The sequence below is a fragment of the Coturnix japonica genome, chromosome Z, assembly GCF_054131305.1.
Source record: "Coturnix japonica strain WE chromosome Z, WE-NBRP24, whole genome shotgun sequence".
NCBI classification, from domain to species: domain Eukaryota; kingdom Metazoa; phylum Chordata; class Aves; order Galliformes; family Phasianidae; genus Coturnix; species Coturnix japonica.
In genome coordinates this window covers 68,180,250-68,206,052 of record NC_140702.1, presented here as the reverse complement: position 1 = coordinate 68,206,052, position 25,803 = coordinate 68,180,250, and the positions used below count along the sequence as shown (strand labels likewise).

General features: G+C 42.2%; 1 protein-coding gene across 24 annotated transcripts in view; it reads left to right on the top strand.

The window, feature by feature from the left end:
* The window catches only part of CELF4 (CUGBP Elav-like family member 4), a 714,329-nt gene extending 689,830 nt beyond the window's left edge, over positions 1–24,499 (top strand). For 8 of the 24 annotated variants that reach the window (XM_085530185.1, XM_085530179.1, XM_085530186.1 and 5 more), the window contains exon 13: positions 14,977–17,364. The gene's annotated coding sequence lies outside the window, so the exon portion shown is untranslated. Of the gene's footprint in view, positions 1–12,937; positions 13,026–14,976; positions 17,365–24,032 lie in introns of those variants that run through there. The other 16 variants (XM_085530189.1, XM_085530180.1, XM_085530187.1 and 13 more) reach the window with 7 other exon arrangements.
* The last annotated feature ends 1,304 nt before the right edge of the window (positions 24,500–25,803 follow it).

Genomic DNA, 25,803 nt, shown 5'->3' with positions numbered 1-25,803 from the left:
TCCCTGTGGCTTATTTGAAAAGCACCTTTTCACTACAATGACTTGTAAACAAGAGAAATTCTCTTGCCATGCCATGGAAGCCATGGTTTCAAACAATTCTCTTTAGAAAACCCCTCTTTCCTATTACTACTTCTCCTGTTGTTTTAGAGATATTCTCCTCCCCACTTCTTCAGATGCCCTGTTTTTCCTGTGTAGGACAGATCCAGCAGCTGGTCTGTCTGGGGCACCCATCCCTTTCTAAGACAAGTGATGGCTTTTTCAGCATGTCTGTGTTTCCCAACTACCTCATGCTTTGTCCCAGCAATGAAACGGAGCTGGAACAGTCTTTCCTCCTTGAATTGAAAAGCAATTTGCACTTCAAGTCCAAAAAGTAGACTATTTTCAAGCCTTTTTGAAATCCTCTTAGCAAGGACATGACTTCATTGGAGACTTGTATCTATGTCCTTGAAGCCAGCAAACATCTTTGTTTGATTTGGGAGCTCTGTGGACATTGATTGCCATGATAGAGTGATGTAATACAATGACTTCCCTGAAAAGGGTCTCCTTGCCTTGATTTCTAAGGTCTGGGAAGCTACTGGACCATTTTCTGAGCACAGCATGACCACCATGAACCCATAGGCTGTGCAGTCAGCTGCAGATTTGTCTTTGCTGAATATGAGTAACATTTTTCACCCCCCTTGAAGAATTATCCCCACTCATCAACAGACATGACACCCCATCTCTTCTGACATATAACAAGTGATTACTTTCCATTCTCTTTATTTTCCCCTGTCCATTCTCCTTGCATGACAGACATTGCTCCATCATGGTAGACAGGGTGCTGCAATGGGAAACCAGGGAGGCAGTCCAACATCTGCTCTAGGAAACTGGGATAGATCCTAAAGGTGAATTCAGAAGAGCAGGGGATTGAAGCTGAGGGTTTGTGTCTTCCACTCAACTTACAAGGGCATTATTTACTACAGACCGTGTTAAATGAAACCCCATCAGGTATTCACGTAGGTTTTTTTCCTGTTCCCCATGAAGACCAATCCAACACAATTTAGAGAGAGGTCCACAAGTCATGATCAGACATAATGGAATACTGCACTAAAGGAAATGTGTTCCTAACTGAAACTTGAACACAGGGATGCAAATCTCAGCAGATGGCTTTATAAAGAAGCATGCTCCAGGACTGTTAGTAATGGTACAAAGATTAGCACCGTAGCCGGTTTTGGGGTCTTTTCTCTGTCAGTGCATCCCCACTTTCTAATAGTCAGGTTTCTGGCTCTCAACAGCGATTCCTTAAAGTAACTCCTAGGTGCTACTCAGGATTGCAATGAAAATTTCTTCCTTCAGAAACACACTTGAATGAGTTGTGCTAAGGATCAAAGTTAGCTTTGGAAGTGTTGAGCCTTCCCTACACCTGGAGAAAAGAAATAGGATTTAATGGAACAATAATGATTTCTGCCAATTAAAGGCCTGTTGTGGGATTTAGCTACTTACAGTCAGGTAGAAGAGAAATCTTCTGCTTTTCTCTTTTGATCTTTCACATTGCCACTGTAATTTTTCCCCGAGATATGTGTGCGCAGTATGTTCTGTCGATGTGAGAAGTGGTAATGTCACTCAGTGAGGAGTTTTATGGTTCACAGAAGGTAGGATTTGTATCGAGATAGACAGATAGATGGATGTTTGGTGCCTGAACACAGCGTATTACAGAGATTGACCCAACATTTTCAACGCTAAAATCCCAAACCATAGACTGAGGAAACCTCAGAGAGAGAGATTTCAAACGGATTTTATCCCTTTTCTCTGACTCATAAAGTACTTTAAGCCTTTAAAAGCATATCATCCCTGTCCCTTTGCCCAAAAAAATTGGAGAAGATCAGAGTAAAGAGGGATCAATAGCAAATAAGTAGTCTACATTTTCTCAGATGTCAATGTAAAAGAGGTCAGGCCTGGCACACCAGGCAGGAAAGAATATACAGTTTGGGGATTTTAGTGTATATTCAAATAAGGACCGTTCATTTTGACAGAGAAAGCGAATCCTCTTGCCCATGCAGCTGGTAAAAGGAAGGGTGATGGTGATACTCTCATGATGACAAGCCAGGCTCAGGGCTGTGCTGAGACCTGGGCTCTCTGTGTGGTGGGGATTTGGAGTGAAGCAGAAGCACCAGCTGATGGGATCGGTAGGGACACCACCCTGCCAAGCTGCCTGCAGAGCCTGGAGCTGCCTCCTAATGAACAGGAGCGGCTGGTCACAACTGGAGGCGAGCTGTTCCCCATTTGTTTGTGCTCTGCAGAGTGGTGGGGATCCACACTTTATCAGAATAATCCAATTGAACAAAATGATTCATATTAGCAGGCACATCTGTCTGAGGCCAGAGCAGAACCCTGGTGTTAGTTTAATAAATGGCGTTCATTAAACTCAGTTGAAAATATAATCTGGAGAGACTGATAGGGTGAACAGAGCAAAGAATAAGCAAAAGGAGTTAGCAATTATCAGATGTCATTTGTTCTACTGGTACCACGGAATTGGGGCTTGTTTGCTGAAATCTTAATTTCATTTCATTGAAGCCGAATCCATCAGAGAAGCTTATGCTGCAGCTATGATTCCTGTTTGTCAGACCTTGGTAGGGAATAGGACATTTTTCTTTTCCAGTTTTCTACCAAACAGAGCCTCTCACAGAGCAAGTGTACTCATTGAAGTACTGCAGAGCCAAACAGAGGGAAAACAGGAAAGATGAGGAGAACAGAAAAGATGGAGGGAGACATCCTTGGCCTTTAAAAGACTGTTGAGAAAAGATCCCTGTGCTGCAGTGCAGAGAGGATGTAAAGAGCCTAGGACAGGGAACCTCAGAACCAGCCTGTGCAGGTGGATATTTCTAGACTGCTTGTCATCCTTCTCCATGCAATAGTGGAGAGATGCTCCTTTGGCTCCAGGAGTGTTTTACATTGTAGAGGTGCCTGTGAAAATGGCTCTACAAATGTTGAAATCTTCTTGATTGCTGGGTCAGGGAAACTTCTACCAGGTGTGAACAGGCAGGCCATCCAAGCAGGCTGAGCAGTATTTCAGGGAGCACAGGAAAGGATATACAGGAACTAAGGAACAGCAGAGCTCAACCCTGATAGTCCTGGGCTCCCTCCTCAAGGCACAGCTCAGACCCCACTGAAAACCTGGCGTGTTCCCTGGCATTAACATTCCTGGCCATAAGCCTCCTCATGAAACACTAAATCCAGAGGGCCTGCTCTTAGGAGGGAGAGCTGCCTTTCCCATTTCGTGTTGAGCATGGAAAGCTTCTTGGGCCTGACTCACAGCAATTTATGGTCAGAGCTTGAAGACTGGCTGGACAAGCTGTTTTTTGTGAGTTGCATTCAGTTGCATTAGTTTTAACTTCTCCCCACAGGTATTCAAATGGTCTTCACTGTGCTCCAGAGGAAGGCAAGAACGGTTTTTAGATTTATAGACTTGCCAGGGCAGCGCTCAAGTCCCAGCCAGTCAGAAAAAATCAAAAGAATAATGGAGGAGAAGGGAAACCTTGACCTCATAAGCTTTCAGCGTTGATTAGTTTGTTGGTGTCAGGAACCTTTTCTTGTTCGGGGCAGACTAGCTGTGAAATGATTTTTTTCCCCTTCTCTTTAATCTGTCTCCTGTATTCCCACGGGGAAGGAGGAGCCAATACCTGCCTTCTTGGAGTCTTGCTTCAGAGCATGCAAGTGAATGGACTTGCACACCAACAAGGGGCTGGGTTTCTTTCAGACACTCATCTTCTCAATGTGCCCCGTGGCAAGAGGCTGAGCACCTTCATTTTCCCTTGAAATTGTGTAAGAATTAGTTGCTGACACAAGTGGTTCCTGAGCTGGTCAGAGATTGTTCCTGCCCTGGAGAGTACAGAAGGAGAGAGGGTTGCAGAGATGGGAGCTTTTTTCTGACATTTGCCACTGACTCCACTGTTATTAGCAAATTTCGTTCACAACCATGGAAGTGGATGAGATGCACATCATGTCTCTCTACCCTACCACCATTCCTCATTTAAGGAGATCATTAGCCTGGGAGGCACAAAGGTTAGGTTAGCACATGCCTATCACTTGTATGAGATCAATGATAAATCCACTGAATCCATTGTAGTTCAGAAATCTTGCTCATCTGACATATCATGGGTGGCTCGTGTGAAATGAATGGTTGGGTCTCAGCTTTGTTCCTCCTAAGCACATCCATATTGCACACAGATCCCAACTGCTATGCACATTGGAAAGTGCATTTGATAGCTGAGAACTACTTGCAGCACACTCAGATATCACACTGGCACTGGCAAATGAAAACACTTCCAAAATCCATTAGTCCATTAACCTTTCAGATTTTTTCACATTGGCACTAAAAATGCAAAATAAGTGGATGGATGGGTAGGTAGGTAGGTAGGTAGGTAGATAGATAGATAGATAGATAGATAGATAGATAGATAGATAGATAGAACTTAAAATAAGTATTAATCCTTCTGTAGACCTATTGAGGCTCCTTGACAAAATTTCAGGACCTCAGATGACTGTAATATTTTTCTACATCCCAAAACAATAAGTCCAATAATATTAACATTTGGGAATGAAATTACCAGGCTTAGGTGCAAGTCTGAAGCATTGGCAGCTCGCAGCAGTTTATGGTTCAGCTTCCAGCTGCAGCAAGATAAGCTGGAGGGCTTTCCAGCTCTGGCTGCTCAGAGCCTTTCACAACACCTCACTCCTGGCAGCTGAATGGCTCATGCAGTGGCCTCCTGATGTGTTTAAAGTCGTCTAGACCAGCAGTGACCTGCTGTTTCAGCCATGTGAGACACACAGATTTGTTATGAATAAAATGAGTTGAATGGAGCGATCCCGTACAAAGCTCAGTGGCTGAGCTAAAGGGGTCCAGCCCCGAGTTCAGCTCTCTGAGATGGAGGATGATAGCACTTCCAGCCAGCATTGCTGCAGGCATAGGCTGTCTGAGATGACAGTGAACCAGAAAACCAAAGGTCTGAGTCTAATCAAACTCTTCACTGAATGCAAGTGGAATTTGGAGTTTATTTTCAATAATTTTTCATAGTACATTGAAGTAATCGTATGAGCCAGCTACTAAAGGAATGAAGAAGTCTGGTTCTCAGTGCCTTCAAATAAATTTTCCTTTATTTTTAATTCTCAGACAAAATTCTAGTTTATTTTTAAGCAAACGTATTTTGACTGATCACCTGCATTTTCAACTAAGAAAGGCTTTGAACAAAAACGTGATCCAGCTCTAAATAGGAACCATATAAATACCTCAGCTGTAGCAGCGAAATGAGTCACATACATAAGTCACATACATCAGTCACGTACATAAGTGTTTTCAGAATCAAATTCAGAGATAATAAAATCTGCCAAGAGCTGTGAATTCTTCAGATGGAAACCACTCCAGCTACATGGAGGAATTCTTTCCCTATCCTTAGTGAAAGTAGCCTGTTTCAGAAACGTTTTATAGAATGTGGCTTCAGGAATGGGGTTTTTTTGTGTGTTTTTTTTAACAAAAAAAATTAATAACATTTAATAATTAATAGAACTATGTAAGCTTATTGAGTCATCCTGGGCTTTAATCAATTTGAAATATTTGGGGCACCAATTTCCACCTTACTGCTCCTCGCTGGAGGTGCATTAGAGTTTTAGTGCAGTTAAAACGAAGCAGGAAATATTTTTAGCTAATTGCACTGTGCACCTTGAAGGTAATTTGAAGCTGCAGGCAAAAAAAATAAAATATCAGAAGGAGTAATTGAGTGTTGCAAGCTGGGAGCATGTGTTCTTGGCTGCATTCTAATTCAGAGGGATACGGAGTCTAGGAGAGGCGCTAAACAGGCTTGGCAGGACATGGGTAAGGTCTCACCCCTGCAGAGCAGTCCCATTGTATGTCACAGGGAAGAGTGGGACATGCTGCAGGGTCCAGGTGCTATGCAAGGCTGGAGCGGCCTCTTGAGTGCAGAGCTTTCCAGCCCACAAGGCAATCTTGTGTGGCCATGGGGCACTGGATGACCCCACCACCCCAAGTGTGGCAGGACTGGCAGATCTCAAGCTGGGGACTCTTGGCAGAGACTTCAGCTTAGAGGAGAGATGGGGTCTCCTCATCTCCCAGCCACAACCTCCCCTGGTCCCTACAGATAATTCCTGGAGGTGTCATCATCTGGCAGGGATAAAGGAAGGGAAGGTGAGCACTGTGCCCCTGTGTAACACTCAGCAGCAAAAACTGGAAGAGCAAAGCATTCAGTTCATCAGCATTTTGACAAGCTCTTGTCAGTTTAGAAAAGGGAAGAAGAAAAAAACAGAAAGAAAAAAAAAAAAAAACAGAACTAAGCAAAGACAGGGCACAGAGGCTCGCTCACAGCTTCCCAATTAGACTTGGTTCTCAACCATGTACATTTTTTTAATTAAACTATTGGTACAATGCTCAGGAGATAGCAAACTCCTTGAGGCCCCCTTGTAATAAAGAACCTTTCATTATGTGCAGAAAGGTAGCTTCCACACAGCTTAATTTCCTCTCCCACCTAATGTTCTCCAGCAGCAAAAGCAGGACTGATTGCCTTGTACGGGGCAGAACATGTGCTCCTCAGGGCACTGGTGCTGCTGAGCTGGCCAACAGAAGTGGAAGAGGCTACAGGCTTTGCTGGAAAAGTAACCACATAACATACATTTGACCTTTACCATCACTACCGCCCTGCTTCCCGAAACCGCCTGAGTTTATTGCACTGACCTTTGTCTGCAAAGCTGGTAAAGCACAGCTGAGAGAGGAACAGGATGTATGGCTATGTTTGCTTGTGCAAATAAATTCTGAACCTTGCTGAGGAGGGCAGACAGGGCTCCATTCAGTCCTTCCCCACAGCTCCCTACCTAAACTTCAGTGCAGGGCAGATCAGAGCACCCTGCATCCCACTCCATCCCACCCACCTCTGCTTTCCATTCCTCCACATTTCCTTCAGGGTGTCCCCCTGTGGTCCTTATCATTTCCTTCAGGGTGTCCCCCTGTGGGCCTTATCATGCAGTAGCCACCTGTCCTGCTACCACTTGGGGACAGGGAGAGAAAAGGAAACATCACACAGGGAACCAGTGACATTTTCTGACTGACCAGGCTGGCTTCTCCAGGAACAGCCGCTCCGATGCGGTGCTTTTTCATCTGCTGCTTGAGACTAATGGCTCTAGAAAAATAGATAAATCAGAGGTGACACAGCTATTGCTGTTTGACATTTTTTCATCAAACTGGCTGGGGGAGGAAGGGGTGACCAAAAAGTGACATTTTGACCAAACTGGATCTTTCCGCAGCAAATTTTCATTCCAGAAGATTAAAAAAGAAATGCCAAGAGCACACGCACACATACACACACACACACCCCCCCCAAAAAACAACAAAAACCCAAAACTGTCTTGATTAAAAATGCTGGCCTTTGAAACACTAAATTTCTGTTAAAAATGGACTGTTTTTCAGATTGATTAAAAAGAACCCCAAAATTAATCTCATTCTCCAGCCACCTCCCCCACCCCAGTTTCGCTTTGTTTATTAACTAAAATATTTACAGGAAAGAAAGCCAAAATAATGACAGTTTTCCCCTGGAAAATAATGGTCATTTTTCAACTAGCTCTGAATGTAACATGGTTAAATGAGAACAATCCTAGTAACAACACTGCACAGCAAGTAAGTCATACAGTTATTTGAAAGAAGGGCATTACAATTTAAAAGCTAATTTTTGTCATCACCTTTAATTTATAAGTGGGAAAAATGAGGCAGGAACATCGAGCATCTTAAATAAAAAACAACTGAAAACATTAGCATTTGAAATGCTGGACTCCCATCTCCCTTTTAGATCACATTAGCCCCTTTGTCTGTATACGTGTAATTGTCTCTGTTGATATATATGTATATATAGTACCTCTGTATGTATACATATGTACGATATATATGTGTGCATATTCATGTATATATAGATTCACATATGCTGTCTCCTTTTTAACCTTCAGATGTTAGGACTGAAGCATCTGACAAAAACACTTTTTTTTTTTCTTTCTTTTCTTTCTTTCTTTTTTTTTTTTCTTCCTAAAAATAGCACCCCAAGAGCCCAGGTAAACGCGCTGATCTTTAGTATAAATGATCAGGCTTCATTTAATCCCAGCATGGATGCAAAATCCCCTTGACCGTAGTGCCCTCCCTGCTCTAAGAAATTTGAGTTCCTGATCTTGGACTCCCCATGACAGCCTTATTAGCAGTGGTTGTTGCAGGAATGAAGTCTATTTTGGAGAGCCCTGTGTCCTTCTTCCATCTGCACTGGACAGGGTTCATACAGGGGCATGTGAACAAGAGGTTGGTGAGGAGGAGAACTGAGACAGAGGGAAGGCAGTTCCAACCAGTGCTGGGAGAAAGTTGGTGCAGAGGTATAAAACAGAGCGAGAAATTGCTATAGAAACAAGAAGAAAGGCAAGGGAGAAAAACACAGGTTCGAATTTAAATAATATTGATCAGCCTCAGAGGCAATAGCTGTAAAGATCTGTCACCCGTAGGAAAAATATCTCCCCTGCCTAGCTGGAGGTGTTCTTGGGCACAGGCTCCAACAGGCAGAAGGACAGGGTCTGGACTCCCTTGTTGGATGACTGTGCAAATAGATATTGCATACAGGTAAAGAAACCTACATATAGGGTGAGCAGTGTTCAGTCATCAAAAGGGATGCAGGTTAAGAGGTTGTCTCTTTGGCGCTGGAAGGGTTTTTGAGTCCCTTCAGGGAGAGGTTTCTTGCCTCTAAGACAGCGCAGCAAAAGGGATGGAGAAGGTGATCCATGGGGAATTGGCTAGATAGGAGTATTGGGAGGGACACTGTAGGAAAAATGTGGAATAGAAGGGAATGCATTTATGGAGTGGAGGGAGGAGAGCGTCAGTCTGGCAGTGCAGTACAGAAGAGGCAGTGCTCAGCCAATTCTCTGGTCCTCTGAAAACACAGAGCTATGTCGCATGTACCATTGGTTGTATTTGCAAGCTGAGCAAATACATTCATACCCTGACAGCAGGCAGAGAGGTACGTGAAGGGTCCTCCACAAGCCTAACCTTCCCTGGACTGTGTTGAATGAAACAGAGCACATGAGCTGCATACTTCATCTGCACATTCCTAGAGTCTTTGGGAAAGGCCTGTCCTTCACTAGCTCCCACCAAAATATTCAGTAGCTGGAGTAGAAAGCCAGCTCTTGTTGACACTGAGGCAGTTTGCATCTGCAAAAGGCACTTCAGTAATGATCCAACAGTCTTGGCAATGCAGCCTAGCCTGTATCCAGAGCCTCAGGTGCATGGTTGTCAGGTTTCAGCAATGCCACAGCCCAATGCAGAGCAGAAATATGTATGTATAGCTGAAAAATTAGATTTGGACATGAGGGACATTGCTGATCTTTAGGAAGGTTTCCCTTTATAACATAAACAAATGTAACATAAGGCTTAGGGTGTGACTATCCCCATCAAAGATAGGCACTCAGGGTCTTCATTATCATCAAGACAGACACAGACTCCTTTTTGCCATGGTTCAGTCCGATCAAAAGAATCTTTTAGGATGTGTTAACTTGTGTGCTGCAAGTCCTGTTTCTCCCCACTAAAGCCACCTGGAGTCCTTTTCTTTGATGGAGGTGTTATGACTTTAAGCCTAATTAGGACTTTAAGCCATTATCTCCATTCAGCATTCAAAGAAGATGGTCTCCAGCTCCACTTAGAGGCTTCAAACAAGAAGCTGTTTTGGAGGAATATTCGCATTTACCAGGTGCATTTGGCTATGGTTGCTCAGCACAGCACGTTCTTGGTCAATGTCACTTGAAGCAAAGATATTTTTCCTAATCTGTCCTTGTGTGCAGACCCCAGGTGGTCAGGAAGTATGCTCCCTCTTTGTTTCCCTGGCACCACTTCTGAGCTAGGGTCTTGTCTTGATAATGTTAACATTTCTATTCACAAATTTACTTCAGCAGTACTAAAGGTTTATATCTCTCCCCAGAAAAGTGAATTGCTTTCCTTAACAGATGACTTTGGCTGGTGTCTAGCCTGTCTGACATAGACACCTAATGTGCCTCTCAGTTCCAGGCATCTGATGAAGCAGTCTTCATCAGATGGGTATCTGAGTCCTCTGCCTAGTCAACCAAGAAAGGCATGTACCTATGGAGTTCTCCAGAGGGAAAATCTGCCTGAGGTTAGGACCCAGAAAAGAGCACTGGGCACTTGGTAGTCTATATCATTTGTCAATTGATGTAAAAACATTACTGCTCACTAGAAACCTTGCCCAACCTCAGGTACTTCACCTGCATGAGCAGGATATCTCTCTAGAGATGTCCAATGGATCTCTTCCTCTCTACCAAGGAGGTGCTACAGGCCCATGCTTTAGAAAGACAGCTTCATTTGGTGCTTGAAGACAGACCAGATTTAGGCAGACAGGACAACCATGTTTGACTTTCATTTGAAAGCATGTTTTCTGTTTTGTTTTGTTCTTTTAGCCTCAGCAAGTTCTAATCCTTCATCTGTACATATGTGTGTGTATGTGTGTGTGTGCACGTCACATCCCCACTGTCTGAAGGTGTGTGTGGAGGACGGGCAGAGGGATGGTAGTACCTGCTCCAAAGCCAATGGCAGATCAACCTGGTCCTTCTTGCTCCAGCCATAAGGGAAAATGTTCTTCCCAGTCAAGGTTATGTCCAGAAGCCTCTCCACAGTCTGAGAGTTGCCCTGAGCTGGCATAGGTGAGGTGTTATCTTTGCTCATAGGCACATAGATGCACATAGATGCACCATGGTGTGTCCACCTCTGATCCTGTGACTGGTGTCTGTAGCCAAAAATGCCCCCATGGGTAAGAGGGATGCTAGACGCTGTTTTGCTTCCTTAAGCACAGCCTAGATCTGTACTGTTCACACTGCTTATTTCTTGAGTGTCCAGAAACATAAGTGACAACATCTCCACCTTGAGCCATCTTCAGAAAGACAGTTTTCTGCCTTTTGGCTTGAAAAGTGACTGTAGAATGAAATCTCGCATCTGCCCTTTAGGGGAAACAGCCAATTCCATTCACCTGAAACCCAGGAAGCTTAGGCTAACACTTCCAGCTCATCCAGCTTCAGAGTTCTGGGATCAGGCCATTGAGAAGGAGACACCTCCAACCAAGAAGCAGCCAGCTGTGGACAAGGTGTAGAGCTGAAGCCAGTGCTAAGTTCAGGGGCTTAGTTCAGTGTCTCATCAGCTGAGCATAGTGGTGCTAGCCAGAAAGTGTATTTCAGCTCAGAAAAAAAAATAAAGTCAAATAATAATAAAAAGCCAATGAATGAATTTTCTCTAGCCAGCATGCATGACTTCAGGATGAGAACTGCCAACAGTGTTCTTGTGACACCCAAACGCAAGGTGAAATTTCAGTTGTATACAGTGTATACAGTGACATTTTAGAAATAGGCTGGGAGGAAAGATATTAGCCCTGCCAAGGGGGTAGAAATGCAGTACCTGAGCGCAGGGTGCAGACCTGCTGACTAAGACAAATGTATCATTATATGCAGTGATTTTTGGAGTTTACTGAGGCAAAACCACCTGGGCCAATACAGGGACATTTTCCTTGGTAAGAAAAAGACTGAATGTTCCTGAAGATTGCAGCAACCAACCCCAGGCAGTTTCTGTTTTCTTTTTTTTTTCTTTTTTTCTTTTTTTTTTTTCCTCTCCTCTCCTCTCCTCTCCTCTCCTCTCCTCTCCTCTCCTCTCCTCTCCTCTCCTCTCCTCTCCTCTCCTCTCCTCTCCTCTCCTCTCCTCTCCTCTCCTCTCCTCTCCTCTCCTCTCCTCTCCTCTCCTCTCCTCTCCTCTCCTCTCCTCTCCTCTCCTCTCCTCTCCTCTCCTCTCCTCTCCTCTCCTCTCCTCTCCTCCCCTCTCCTCATATTCCCATCCCCTTCCCATCCCCTTTCCCTCCCTTTCCCTCCCTTCTCCCTTTCCCCTCCCCTGCCCTCCCCTGCTCTCCTCTGTCCTCTCCTCTCCTCTTTCCTCTTCTTCACTTTTTTCTTTTTTTTTTTTAATTAATCAGTCCAAAGCCAAACACCAAAGCAGTAAATTTCCTTCTTTCAATGATGCAGATGTAGGGACCATCGTGTCTTCTGAGTCCTTCTACAAGTTTGCTTCTCACACCATACCAGCACTGCTGTATCCAGAGCCTGCCATCCTGAGAACCGCTAAATAGACATGCAACAACCGCCAGTAGTTGCTTTTCTTCTTCCTTTTCCTTTTCTTACTTTTTTTTGTTTTCTTTTCTTTTCTTTTAATTCTCAGTAGTCAAAGCAGCTCTTGGTCTATTACTTTCCCACGACTTTAAACTTTCTGGGATGTAATTGCATTAGAGCAGTGCCAGCTCCAGAGTCCATCCAAGGAAACGGCACAGCTCCCAGCGGACTTGGGCTAGCTGTCCCGCGATGCCCCGGAGGCTGGGGGTGGTGCGGGAGAGGCTGGTGCTAACGAAAGCATTCTGGTTGGCAGCAAATGTATTTATTTTCCAGACTTTGCAAACCGATCTGTGTCTCTGCTCATTCATTCAGTGCATGCTCTCCTCAACAGCCGCTGCACAGCGTTCTGTTACTGTTCACTGTTGACTGTGTGTCTACATTTAAGTGTGTGTTTTACGTGTGTGTCTCTGGCTAGGCCTCCTCCATCCTTTTCTTTTTACTTTCTTTCTTTTCTTCCTCCTTTCTTTAATTCCCTTTGGTTTGTTTGCTTTGCATTACTTCTTGTTTTGTTTTATATAGTTTAATGGCAAGTATTTCCATTAGAGCTTTTTGACTGATGCTGTGTTTGTAACTTTTTTTTAATTATTATTATTATTATTTTTATATATATCTTCTTTCCTTACCTTTCCCTTTTTCCACACTATATATAAATATATATATATAAAAAAAATCTTTTCTTCTTTTGTCATTCAATCAAATTCCAACAAAACCAACCAAGAGCCAGTCAAATCCACCACAGTCTCGCGCTGAGCTAGGAAAAAAGTTCACGTAATGACATGAAAGTGGAGAATACAGTCCCCCAGGCCGTAAGTTCAAATCAACTCGAAGTTGAAAGTGTGACATGATGGCGTCATGTAACAAGCTAAGAATTGGTTGCATGACATGCCGTCAAGTTTCGTGCAGGTGCCGTGATTGAAGCATTTTTCTTGGATGTTGTATCAGTTGATGATTGGCCAGTCATGATCACATGTGCCTTTTTTGACTTTGTGCTGCCACAATTTTTTGCTGTGCTCATTTTCGTTTCGTTTTTGGTGCTTGCAGTGGTTTCTTTATTTGTTGTTTGATTTCTCGTCAGCGTTTTATGCTTCTCTAGATGTCACATAGAAGGAAAAAAAAAGATGGATTCCTAATTCTTTAGAAAAAAAAAAAAATGGGATTGTTATAACGTTACAGAAAATTTGGAAAAAAAAAAAAGAGAGAGAGAGAAAAAATGTGTGGTTAATATTTTTGCACTGAAAATCTTGTGATTTTATTTTTTTTCCGGAGAATTGGGGGCCTTTTTCAATTGATGCCTTTTTTACCCCTTAGGATATTTCAAATCACTCTCCAAAATTTTAAAAACAAATGATAAGAAATAAAACAAAAAGCAAAAATGATAGTAACAGTAGTTTGAAAACTATAGCAATCCGAAAATATATATATATATATACTAACCCCAAGAAAAGCCTCATTGTATGTCTTTTCAAGAATTCCTAATTCTAAGGTTCTGTATTACAGCAACTCCAGCCAAAATTAATTGCTTAGGGGGAGGGTGGGATTGTTTTGAATGGGAAAAAAAAAAAAAAAAAAAAGAAAAAGAAAAAGAAAAAGAAAAAAAAAAACTAAAAACATCCAGATCAAAACGCAAAATGCATCTTTTTGTTTACAACTGAAAAAGGGTCCTTGACGAGTGTTTTTTATTTTTTTATTCTATTATTATTTTTGGTGTTGTAATTGTTTAGACTGCTGTGTACGGTTTGCTGTTTGTTGAACCAACAGTGTGAAAACCTGCCAGCATGGATTGATATTCCGCATGACACTTTTCCACCAGAGTGGACCTTTTGCAGTTTCTAAGTTTCTTGATGTAATAAATCACCAAGTGTATAAGAAGAACCTGCTTGCTAGAAAGAGATAAGAGCTAATCCTTAATGATTAAGCATCCTACTTAAATGTCAAGCCTAGTCGGATCATGATTACATTTTTTTTTAAATAACTTTTTTTTTTATTTAAGAAACATTAGCTTTACATTCCCCTCCTCCCCACCCCCCCAAAAAAAGTTTATTCTAACAGACTTTTTTTATTTAACCTCCTATAAATTACCTGTTCGAAGTCCCACTTTCTGACATTCATGAAAGATGTAGATGTTATTGGCAGCTATGTCTCCACATAACGCTCACACACTGTCATAGACAGCATCCCATTAAAACGCAGAAGAATTCTTTCTCAATGCCTTTCACACTACAAAAGCCCACCAGGCAATACTGTGATTTGGCATTGTAAAGTGGCACTTCTTAAAAAAAAATAATTAAAACGTAGTTATCTGTACATACACACTGATACAGATTTAAATAGACATCCCTCACTATTATTTTGATTTATGATTATTATTACTATTAGGAACAATTGTATTTTTCTCTATCATGATCGTGACTACCTTGCTTGCTTTGGGTTTGATCCGGTTCTCACTGAAGTCAAGGGGAATCTTTCTGTTGACAAGAGTGGGAGCAGAATCAGAGCCAATGACTCAAAAAGCAAACCACTAAAGCAGAAACCCCATCCTGTCCCAATTGAAGGGAGAAGAAAACACCCATTACTTTCAACAGGAGCAGGATTGGGCCCAAAAGAACAGACTTGTTTTTAATTTCGTTTTCATTTTTAGGTCTCTTTCCCCTGTCCCAAATACTGCCCCTCTCCTCCCCCCCCCCCCCCTCCTTTCCTACTTCCCCCTTCCCCCTTCCCTTTTTGATTTAATTTGCAATGATCTTCTTCATTTTTTAGGGCAGCAGCTGAATGGGCCACAATTAGAAAAACAAAACAAAACAAAAAAAACAAAAACAAAAAAAAAAACCACAAAAGTATATATTAAAAACAAAACAAAAAATAACGTGAACTGTTGGATTACACCTTTGACATATCAGCAAATATCAATCAAGCTGAAGACTTCAGACTTATTCTCTCTTTGATTGTTTAGACTGTAACATTTCTTCAAGAAAAGTATCACATCTGCTGACTTCGAAGGACATGCGCTTGAAAACAAACAAACAAACACATAAGTAAAATCAGAACAGGAACAAGATCAACCAGGATTTCTGAAGAAACACTGATATCACCACAGCGGCTTTTCTTCAAACAGGAGATGCAAACCTGGATACTGACAAAGGAGTGCCTGTTTGCCACCAAGGATGCGGTTACCATGCGCGACCCATGGTAACAGTCACTGAGCATCTTTATCTGTCATTCCTTAGCTATATAGGGACCAAAGGACAAAACTTTTTACCGCAGACTTGTAGCTGTATGTAAAATATGGAAGTTCTTTCCTTTTCTCTGAGCTGTTCCTAAAACAGTTTTTGAGAGCGATTATAAGAAATATATAAAAATTAAAAAAAAAAAAAATGCTTAAATGCTTTTAAAACGGCAAGATAATAGTTCTTTGATACTTTGGGAGGTTCTTTGGTTATACATTAATTAGAGTCTATGAAGCTTTCATATGGTTTTCTGTATAATACGTAAGGATTGCGCTGTTAAAGGCAGGTTAGATGGATATCTATGAAAAGCAAAAAAATAAAAATAAAAAAAAGGAAAAACATAAATGAATACACTAAAAAGCATAGAAGAGAAGAGAAAGGAAAGATGGTTGATATTAAAATGGAAAACAAAACAAAAAAAAAAAAAAGAAAAAAAAAGAAAAAGGTTTGTAAATGCTTCTAACTCTCCCCATTTAAAATCCTAATAGTTGTACAGAATTTAAAAAAGAAAGTTTAAAATACCTATATAATAGAAAAAAAGAAAAAATTAGACAACATAAAAAAATAAAAAAAACAAAAAAGCAAAAAAAAATAATACTACATAGAAGTTAGCGTTAATGCTAAAAACAAAGATGTTGTAGAACTGTAATTTTTGTAGAGTTTAGATTGAGCATAAATTCCTACTCTGCCAATTGCTGTTGGATGCTGTTATTTATTAAGGAGACAAAGGAGATAAATGGCTATTATGGCAGCTTTTTTAACTGCAAGCATTCCAGCTATTAACAAAATAAACAGAATAAAACTCGACTCTGTAGACAATGCAAATGGGAAAACAAAACAGCTGTCTTTTTATCAGACGTTCGTTCTAACTCGAGCGATGAAACACAGCTAAACGCTTCATGTCTTCATGATCTGCTGTCCGCGAAATTCCCATCATCCTATGCTTCAGTAGCTTCCATATTTGCTCTAGAAACCTTCAGGGCAAGTGATTAGCCTAGAAACCTTAAACTTAAAAAATAAAAAAAATAAAAAATAAAAAAAATATAAAAAAAAATAAAAAAAATTTAAAAAAACATAAAAAAAAAACCTAAGTATAAAACCTAAGTATAAGACAAACATTAAGCAAACAATCTCTTTGAAGAACTTCTGAAACTGTTTACAAGGAATTTTGAGAAACGGGGATGTTTAAAAAAAAAAAAAAATAGATGCTGGCTCTGTTTTTCTGTAAATAAATTTGCATATTTTGTAGGACTTTTAATTGTAATGATAGAGAAAAACAAGGAAAACTATTTAATGAAAGCACGATATTTATCTTTGGTAAATGACTTTAGAGCAGTTAAAAAATAAGACATTGCTTTAAAAAATCTGACTCAGAAAAAGAAAAAAACAATGAATTATTTAAGAACACATATATTTTAAAGTATATCATATTTATTATAATTTATTTTCGCAGTCTTAAAACTTGATTTACATCATTCTCACACTTGTTTGCATTGACTGAGCAGTGTGATAATTGTTTCTGATTCTTTGGTTTAACTCTGTTTTAATGTTCTTGTTTGTTTTTCTTAGTGTTTTTTTATCTTGATCTCAAGCTTCTTTTTTCCTTTTTTCATTTTTTTTCCTTTTTTTTTTCCCCCTTTTTTTACTTTGTTATTTTTTGTTACTTTTTAATTCCCTAATGGGCCTGATCTTCCCGTCCTTACTCCAGCAGAACTCCCTCTGGGATGTGTTGGGTATTTTGCCCGAGCAAGGACAGCCAGACTGAGCCCACAGCTAGGAAGTACAGATGTGTAACGCAGCTGCAGTTCCATACAACTGCTCTTTCACTCTCAATTCCCTAAAACTCCTTGTAATCTTCTGTAATTATTGAATGACGCTTTCCAGCTTAGCCCTAAATAAAGCACAGTTTAAAAAAAAAAAATACCATGTTCTTTGCTTCTTGATGGCTTTCCTTAATGTGTTTGCTTTGAGAACGAAATGAATCTATTTCAACTCTTTCATTAATATACATTGTTTGAGTATCAGAACAAATCCCTTTGTTATATAAAACATATCTCATTGGATTGAATTAATGACACTGTTTCATTTAATGTCTGCTTGATATTCCACTGTGGTTTACCTTAAACCTAGTAGGTTAGAAGATCAAATAATGGTACATACAAATTAGAGTCATTGTAGCTCCTGTTTGAAGCCTGTTGTTTGATTTCACGCTCATAGTTATTTCATGCTGATAAGTATAGACGCCAGAGCTTGGGACATTGCTCCTTTTGCTGCTCTGGGACAACCCTGTGAAATTCAGCAGTCTCCAGAGGTGAGGTTCAGTTTCTTCCTGAGCATCCCTCACATCTCATCCTTTGCATTATGGTTTTTCCCACAGCCTCAAATGGCTGTACCAGGTCAGCTGAGCTGAGGACAGGGCTGAAATCAGGATCTTTGCGTTTCAGTCCCAATACTTGCAGCCACGTCTGCTTTTGGACAAGCTGCACCAGCTAAATCTGTCTCTAAATAGGACTAATGGTGCTTGTCCATAATATGAACTCCACAGATGGAAGGAGTTCTATTAGTAGAAACTCCTATTATTACTATTATGAGTTACTAATGTCTGTTCAGGGCTATAGAAATAAATGAAATGTAAATCAGGTGATAAATACTGGGAGGGAATATGGTCAGTATTATTATTATTATTTTTTTCATCTGAAGGAAAGGGTAAATGCAGAGGAGCACATTCATCAGTCTCATCTCTGCTTACAGCACATCACAGGGGATGCTCAGAAGAGGATAAAGGTGAGGGAATCAGCCTCAAACGTCACTCAGCTAGAAAATGAGGATTAAGTCTCCAGTTTCTGCCCCAAAGCCAGTTCAGAATCCTACCCCAGGCTGTAAGGATGCGGGAGAGAGGCTCATCCTCTGATATCAGCCAGTTTTGAGTGTTAGATCACCCAAAGCCCTTCTAAGAGAGGAAAAAACACAGATAGGGAAGAGGCATATTAAGAGTGGTGCTGAAAGCTGTTGCCCAATTCCCTCTCTATTTCTCAGGCTTCCATTTTAGCTCTTCCTTGTGGCCCCCAAGCTCCCTCCTTTCCAATACTGCATCAGTGCAGTGGGCTTGGGCATCCTGCATGACACTGAGCACCTGAAAGGTGTACCTGCAAGGGCATGGCCATGTGGCCTAAGTAAAATGGGATATGTTCCCAGGGTATCCAAATGGGGACATCCCTGGCTACTATAGGGGATGACAGTTGCATACTGTGAGATGACATTTCAGAACCTTTTCTCAGGTACCTGCAATATGCAGTGGGTAAAATATCTAGTGCTGGAGAGCAATCACAAGGGGAGGCCAGAAAACACTGTTAAAGTTACCTGGGTGGCCCAGGTCAGTACTTGACTCCCAAAAATACTTAGCTCCAAAGAGACATCATAGGGGTTACTGAACTGAGGAACCTGGCATTGGAGACCAGTGGGGACAACCAATGGATCAGTAGGGACCCTGCATTCTCCTCACTTTTTTTTTTTTCCACCATATCCCCAGGTATTTAAGTGGGAAAATCTCCATGCCCATTCCCCCCAGAAACCAGAAATACTGCAACACTGTCTGCCCTCTGTAGGTTCATTTAACACTGGTGTGCAGGGAGACGGAAGCACTGCTGTGCCCATACTGCTGCCTGAACCATGTGCTGTTTACTCGCTGAGCTCAGCTCTCAGGGTATATTGAAAACACAGACTGAAATAGGATGGGCTGAAGCAGAAATGCAGACTTGGCCATGTGGTTGATTAAACACCCTTCTCTGGGCTGTTCACACATACCCACCCTGTTTTAAGCTTTAACTGTTTGCTATATAGAGACCCTCTTCTTCATTCACACTGCCATTAAGGTGCTGTATAATCAATAAAGCTTTGCACCATGGGTTGGTTTCAGCATGGGGCTGTGCTGTTGGGGCTGGCATGTAGACCAGTGTGAAGATGAAGAGAAAGGCAAATCCAGCCTGAAAGCCTGCAGCTGCCTGCCTACATGCACCAGAATATAGCAGACCAGTAACACCATTGCAGAAGCTCAAAAGCCACTAGGTGTTTGATGCTGGCTGCTGCCTCTTATTTGTAGCTGTTAAATCACATTACATGAAACTAAAGGTGTATTAAAGGTAAAGCATGCACCCTTCACCATGGTGCTCCTTGGAGCAACCTTTGGTACGAGCCATGGTTTGCAGTCATTATTTTGGGAATCCCATAGACATGCCTCAACCACAAATCATGCTTCTGTGTCTCTAAGACAACAGAAAATCCCTTCTTCAAGACAATCTGCATTTCCCAACATAGCCACACATAAGAGGAAACCTTTCCTCCCCCACCACCACCACCACCACTCCATTTCCACTCTCTGCAGCTGTTCATTAAACCACTTTGAATACGGAGCTCTTCCTGCTGTCCTGACATCATGACACTGTTTGGAAATGTCCTTATGATGCAAAATGAGGACTTTTCCACTTTGAACATTTCAGTTTCCAGCTGCACACTTCCCCTTGTTGCAAATACACCAGGACTGTGACTACTGTGAATCAATGCCAAACATTCCTGTTTATGGTCCCAGGAAGCCACTCACACTCCACAGGGCTTTTGAAAGTGGGGAAACACATATCACTGGGTGCCTCAGTGAGATGTACAAGCTTGTGTACACCAGCTCTTAGAGAAGGAGGCTGCTGATGTTGTTGCCTACGAAGGTCCCTCGGTAAATTCCATTTGAGAATACCTGGTTCATCCTATCACTTCAGAGCCACTGGAAGATGAGGTCATGGTCTACAAATGCCTTTTGGAGTGTCACTGGTGCCCTACTTACTGAAGAAAGCTGATACTAATTCAGATTTTAGTCCCACGGCTTCCCTGTAAATACAGTAAGAACTCTCAATACAGCAAACAAATCCAAAATAAATCTTTGGAAGGTAGCAAATCAGAGCCCTTGTGCACCACTTACTGTGTGAATGAGGTCACTCTGGTATCTCTTTGCACACTTACAGTCACCACCGGTACTGTACAAGCTTTTCTTAGTGCTCACTCAAACTTGAACATCCCTACACACTGCTTCTGAAGAAACCATATAGCACTATCACTGATAAAAACACAACTGGTTTTGTGGCAAGAAACACCTTGCTGCCGAGCATCTTCTCTCCATGGCATTCAGAAGGCACCCTGAATTCTGGGTCTTGATCGGGTAAGTTTTCAACCTGCCATGAATTATCTCCAGCTGAGCACAGACTGGAGAAGGATACGTGCATATGTGCATACGTGCAGGTAAACGTGCCGTTACAGAGCACTGGACACCTAGCAAAGGAACACAGACTGCTTGGTACACCTTACCCTGCTGCTTGGGACATGCTCCTGGGACTCATGCATTGCTGGGTTACAGTCATTGCTTGCAGCTCCTCAAAGCAAGAGCCCCAAGCACACACATCTTCACATGGTCAGTGGGTGGGTTGACAGTCGCAGTGCTGAGCCACAGCTTGGTATCCCAAAAATGGTGCTCCCCTCCTCAGCTCTGCAGGGACCCTGAGCTTCTCCTCACCTTCAGAGGCACGCGACATCATGCACTTTGCTTTTTCCACTCACTGCACAGAGATTTTCAATTGCCCATTTTATGCTGTGAAGCCTACCAGGCAGCAAAGCACCCACAAATTAGGCATCCTGACTGTAATGACTCCTTTGCAGGTCCTTTCTTCAGAGGGTGAGGGAGATGATTCCATTTCAGTGAACTACAGAGCAGGCTCCAGAACTGGAGTGGCTGTCAGCAAGCACACTGTACATGGATCCTCCTACCTACTCCTACAAGAAAAGATTACCTTCTTTCAGCTAGAACAAAGAGCAATTAAGTGAGACAATGGGCCTAGCTGTGTTGGTGAACCATCTGTCATCAAGTGTTAGACATTAGCAATATCTTTTTTAAGCCAAGCTAGTCGATGCCCCCAGCCACTGTTACAATAGCATGTAAGCTGAGATGAAAAGCGTCAGCCTAATTTTTCCTCAGTTTAACTCCTTCCACTTGGTCTGCACTGTTACTGATGCTTCCTACAGCAACCCCAGAGCACGCTGGAGCACATTCATCTTATACAATGGGTATCCAGCAAACACTTTGCATCACATTTCATGCAAGTGCACTGCAATAGGCTCTGGGTACAGCCTGCCTTGGTTCAAGGGCAGGCAGCCAGGAGACTGGTGACAAAGAGATATTTGCCTTTGGATCCAATGCTCGCAACCTCAAGGGACATCCCGAACACCTACACTGCCCAAATGCCAAAGACAAGGAGAAGTGAAACTCTGTGTATGTCTCTGCTGGTTGATCAGCAGCAAGTTCAGGATATGAGCAGGAGCAGGACGCTGGGATTAGGCACATGTCACCCTGAGAAGAGCAAGCTAGCCCTGTGTGTGAGACCAGCTGCCACCCCCTGCGCCCAATGCGAGCACAGCATTCAGTGTGAGAAGGCCAAACCTCAGCTCTGATACTGAGGTTGCACACAGCTGCCCAAGCCAAAACAGGGCAAAGAACCTGGCTCTGCTGATTAAGCTTTGCAGTTTAAGTGGGACTTGTCCTGTATCTGGCTTATTTATGCCCTTTTGGTTTGCAGCCCAAAAGTCTGATCTTAAAGCTTTACTAAGTAAATATTTTCTCTGCTTGACTACCAAGCTTTTGCAGTGCTGGGAGAAAGTTGTGTTTGGGTGAAATACTGTACATTTAAGGTGTTTTATTTTCCTAGAGGTAGGGAATCCACGTAAAGCAACACACTTGCCTGAAAGACTTACAGTCCAGATCCAGTTTAATCAGAGACTGGGGAATTTTTCCTTCCGTGAAGAGGCTGATATCGCCAAATGCCCAATTTCAGGAAGGGTTCTCATCCATCAGATTTAAAAGAGCACTCCTTCCCCATTAACTGGGAACAGTGAAGAAATGTGGGCAGGGCTCTGTGCAACTGGGGACGAATCTTTTTTGACCAGACCTTGCTTTGCCTCTGTTCTGGATCATCAGCAATAGCTACTTGCCACCATGTTGGTCAGTAAGACGTCTTCTGACAAACCTAAATCAGGGGGGTCTGTGTCACTGCCCATTAGCCCTGCCAGTGCTTTGCTGAAGTTTTAGCCAAAAAATTTACTGAGACCTTACTTCTCAGTCCTTAGTTCTCCAAGACAGGAGTGTGCAGATAAGACATTGTATGTTCAGCGGGTGATGGACAAATGGTCACAGCTGAGCTCTACATCTGGCTGAATGAGAAAACACTTGAAGGGACATTGGTGAAGATGAGAACCACTAGATCTCAGCTGAAAGGTTGTAACCAAGAGAAGCTGAGTGCAGTGGGATGTCAAACGGCTTAGCCATGGTTTCCTCTGACTACTTGAAAGAGCCCAACAGAGTGCACACATGCTCAGGCACCATATAACTGGGAGGAAGAACTGGAGATACCGTGTCCCTCTTTCCTGAGCCAACAGACATGGAGTGTATCAAGTCACAAGTGGGCATGGGTAAAGAGGCCATAGGTTTGCAGGAAGCCGGTTTCAGTGCTGCCAGTCTAGTTCCAGTCTGTCCAGAAATGTGACTTCAAAGACAAATACAAATATAGATCAGTTCAGTAACGCACAATTGGAAGACAAGTCGAAGGGACAGTTATTGGTCATTCTCACCTGGCAGGAAGGGAAATTATATGGAACAGGGACTTGGAGAACTTTAGCCATTTGACTGCTTGACTAAACTGTACAAAGTGACTGATGTGAAGACTAAGTAGGTATGACAATGGCAGGGATAATTGTGCGTGCAAAATAGATCACTGAGCTCTTCTATGACCTGCCTTGGTCACTGTGAAGTTACACAATTTTCATGGTAACCAGAAATGCAAATGAAGACAGCATTTCTGCTCCTCAGATATTTCCAGCGGCTGGACATCTGTCAAGCTCCTCCCATGCTTTTGCAATTACGGTTGTTTAAAGCGTTCAGTAATGCTCTCTTTTTGAAAAAGAGAAAGAAAGGAAAAAAAAAAGTAAGGAAAAAAAAAAAAAGGAAAAAGAAAGAAAAGAAAAGCTAATGGGGACGTTATAACTTATTTCAACAGACCCCTCACAAAAATGAACAGGAATCAGTCATTTCTTCCCAATGTAAAGGTCCTTTAGCCCCAGCTAAAGGTGTTTTAGAGAGTCAAAGAAGCCGGCATATCCTGTCCCAGCATGTCCATCTTTTACCCAAGAAAAACAGTGCTTGATGTGAAATGTTGTAGTAGACAAACAGCTGTGCACTGCTTATGTGTGAAATGCCCTTTAGCCCCTTACTTTATCAGGCCTGAAGTTGTTCTTTTGGCAATAAGATCAACAGAAACCTCTGCATTTTTCTTCCAACAGTTAAATTATTTATGAGCTTTGAAAATAATCCCACTTTGTCTTCTAACCCTAGTTTTGCATATATACATGTCTTTCTCCATGTCGACCCCTGTGAATTCTTCAGCTAAAATATGCATTCATTAGAAAAACATTTCAGGGTATTTTTTTTCTCTCCTCTTTATCTACTTGCTTGAATATGTTGTAAACTTGATTAATGTTGCCTTCTAATCTCTTTTTTTCTAGAGAGAACACCTGGAGCTCTTTTAACCTGCCTCAAATAAAAAATAAAACTGAAAAGCCAAACAACCCAAGTTGCAATGTCACACCTTCACACCCCTTTCCTTTCCCCGGTCATCCAATGTTCCTCTTCCAAGAGACTGGACACTGGGCAAAACCTGTGGCAATGGATCTATAGAACTATGGGTTTCTCCTAAAGCCCCCTTCCCTGTGCTCCCAGTAGCCTGCTTAGTTTTTAGCCTCTCTCTGTCTAGAATAGTTTGGGGAGATTTATGACAGCAATTCTTCTGGTTCCTTTCACAATGTGTTTTCCACTATTCTCATCTATCGCTCTGCCAACATGCATCATTTATTTAATACCAGTCAGTAGCCACATTAAACTTTTTTCTTTTTCTTTTTTTTTTTTTTTTTTCTGAGGACATTTCCTCCAGTACCTGGGGAAATTGTGTAGGTAAATAAAGTCTGAGCCAACACTCTTGGACCAGCCTTTTCTGCCTCCACCCAAAGCTTTCCATAGGCATCAATCATCCTTGAACTAGGATTCTTCTCATTTTAATTATGCTAATATTGCCATAATTTCATTCTCGTTAACAGCAATTGAGTTTCAGTCTCTGCAGATGGTGGAGTTGGACAGTTACCAAGCCACATGCCATCTTGAGAGGAGTGTATGGACCACTGCTTAGCCTATGGCGGTGTTACTCATCACCATTTCTGCATTGCATCACTTCACTTTACCCATTTTTGAAATGGCGTATGACTTTGCTTCATCTTGGTTTTGAGACTTATAAAAGAGACTTTTAAAAGTATACGGGGCTCCATTTCTCATCTACCTCATTCTTGATAAAGTACTCTGACTGCTTTGATAACATCAAATCAAGGCTACAGAAGAAATGTATTACCTATTGCTGTGGATGCACGTAGATCTATGAGTATGTTACTACTATAGATATCCCCTAAAATTCCCAAACAGAGCAGGCATAGAACCAAAGCACAGAGGGAGCTCTGTGCTTTCTAGTTCAATCTCCTGCTAAAATCAGGTCTGTTTGTGGCCATGTTGCTTGTTATTCTCATGAAATAAAGCTATAAAAGGCTATATAGGTAGACTTGTACAACTATAATTGTACTTACATTGTGAAACAGGCACCCAGTGCAGCTCTCTCTTCACTGTTGCCTAACCTAGCAGATCTACTAGGGTTTACTTCATCTCCCTTCTGGACTGGGTATCTTTGCAAGGAAAACTGGTGTGGGCAGGGAGGGTGGTGAGCTCAAAAACATTTACCCTAAGTGCTGGGATGTGCAGAGGGACAAGGACCCCTCTGCACTCTGTGGGTAAATGCCCTGCCTCACATGGTAGTTCCCAGTTCCACCCAGTGGAGAACTGGTTTCCCATATGCACACGAATTGCTTGTCACTGGCTGCCCTCATCAGGCCAAGTCCAGCCTCAGTGCCTGCAGTGTGAAGGCAGGAGATGATACATGCACAGCCAGAAATTAGAGCTCATCTAAGCTGAGAAGGGTGACCTGAGGAACTGCTGCATCCCCCTGGCTGATATGCCAAGGAACCTCCAGTTTAGACCTGGCTAGATGTCAAAAATTGGTACAGCATAGACCAAAGTGCAGCAGTCCTCGCAAGAGGGTCTTGTCATTGTGGCTGCAAGATTGAAGAATGATATTACATGGATTCAGTGTCTTTTAATGCTGAGTACAAGTCCGATACAGCTGATGGAAATTATGATGGACTATTGCAGCCTTCTAGGCTGGAGAAGATGCTAAAATCT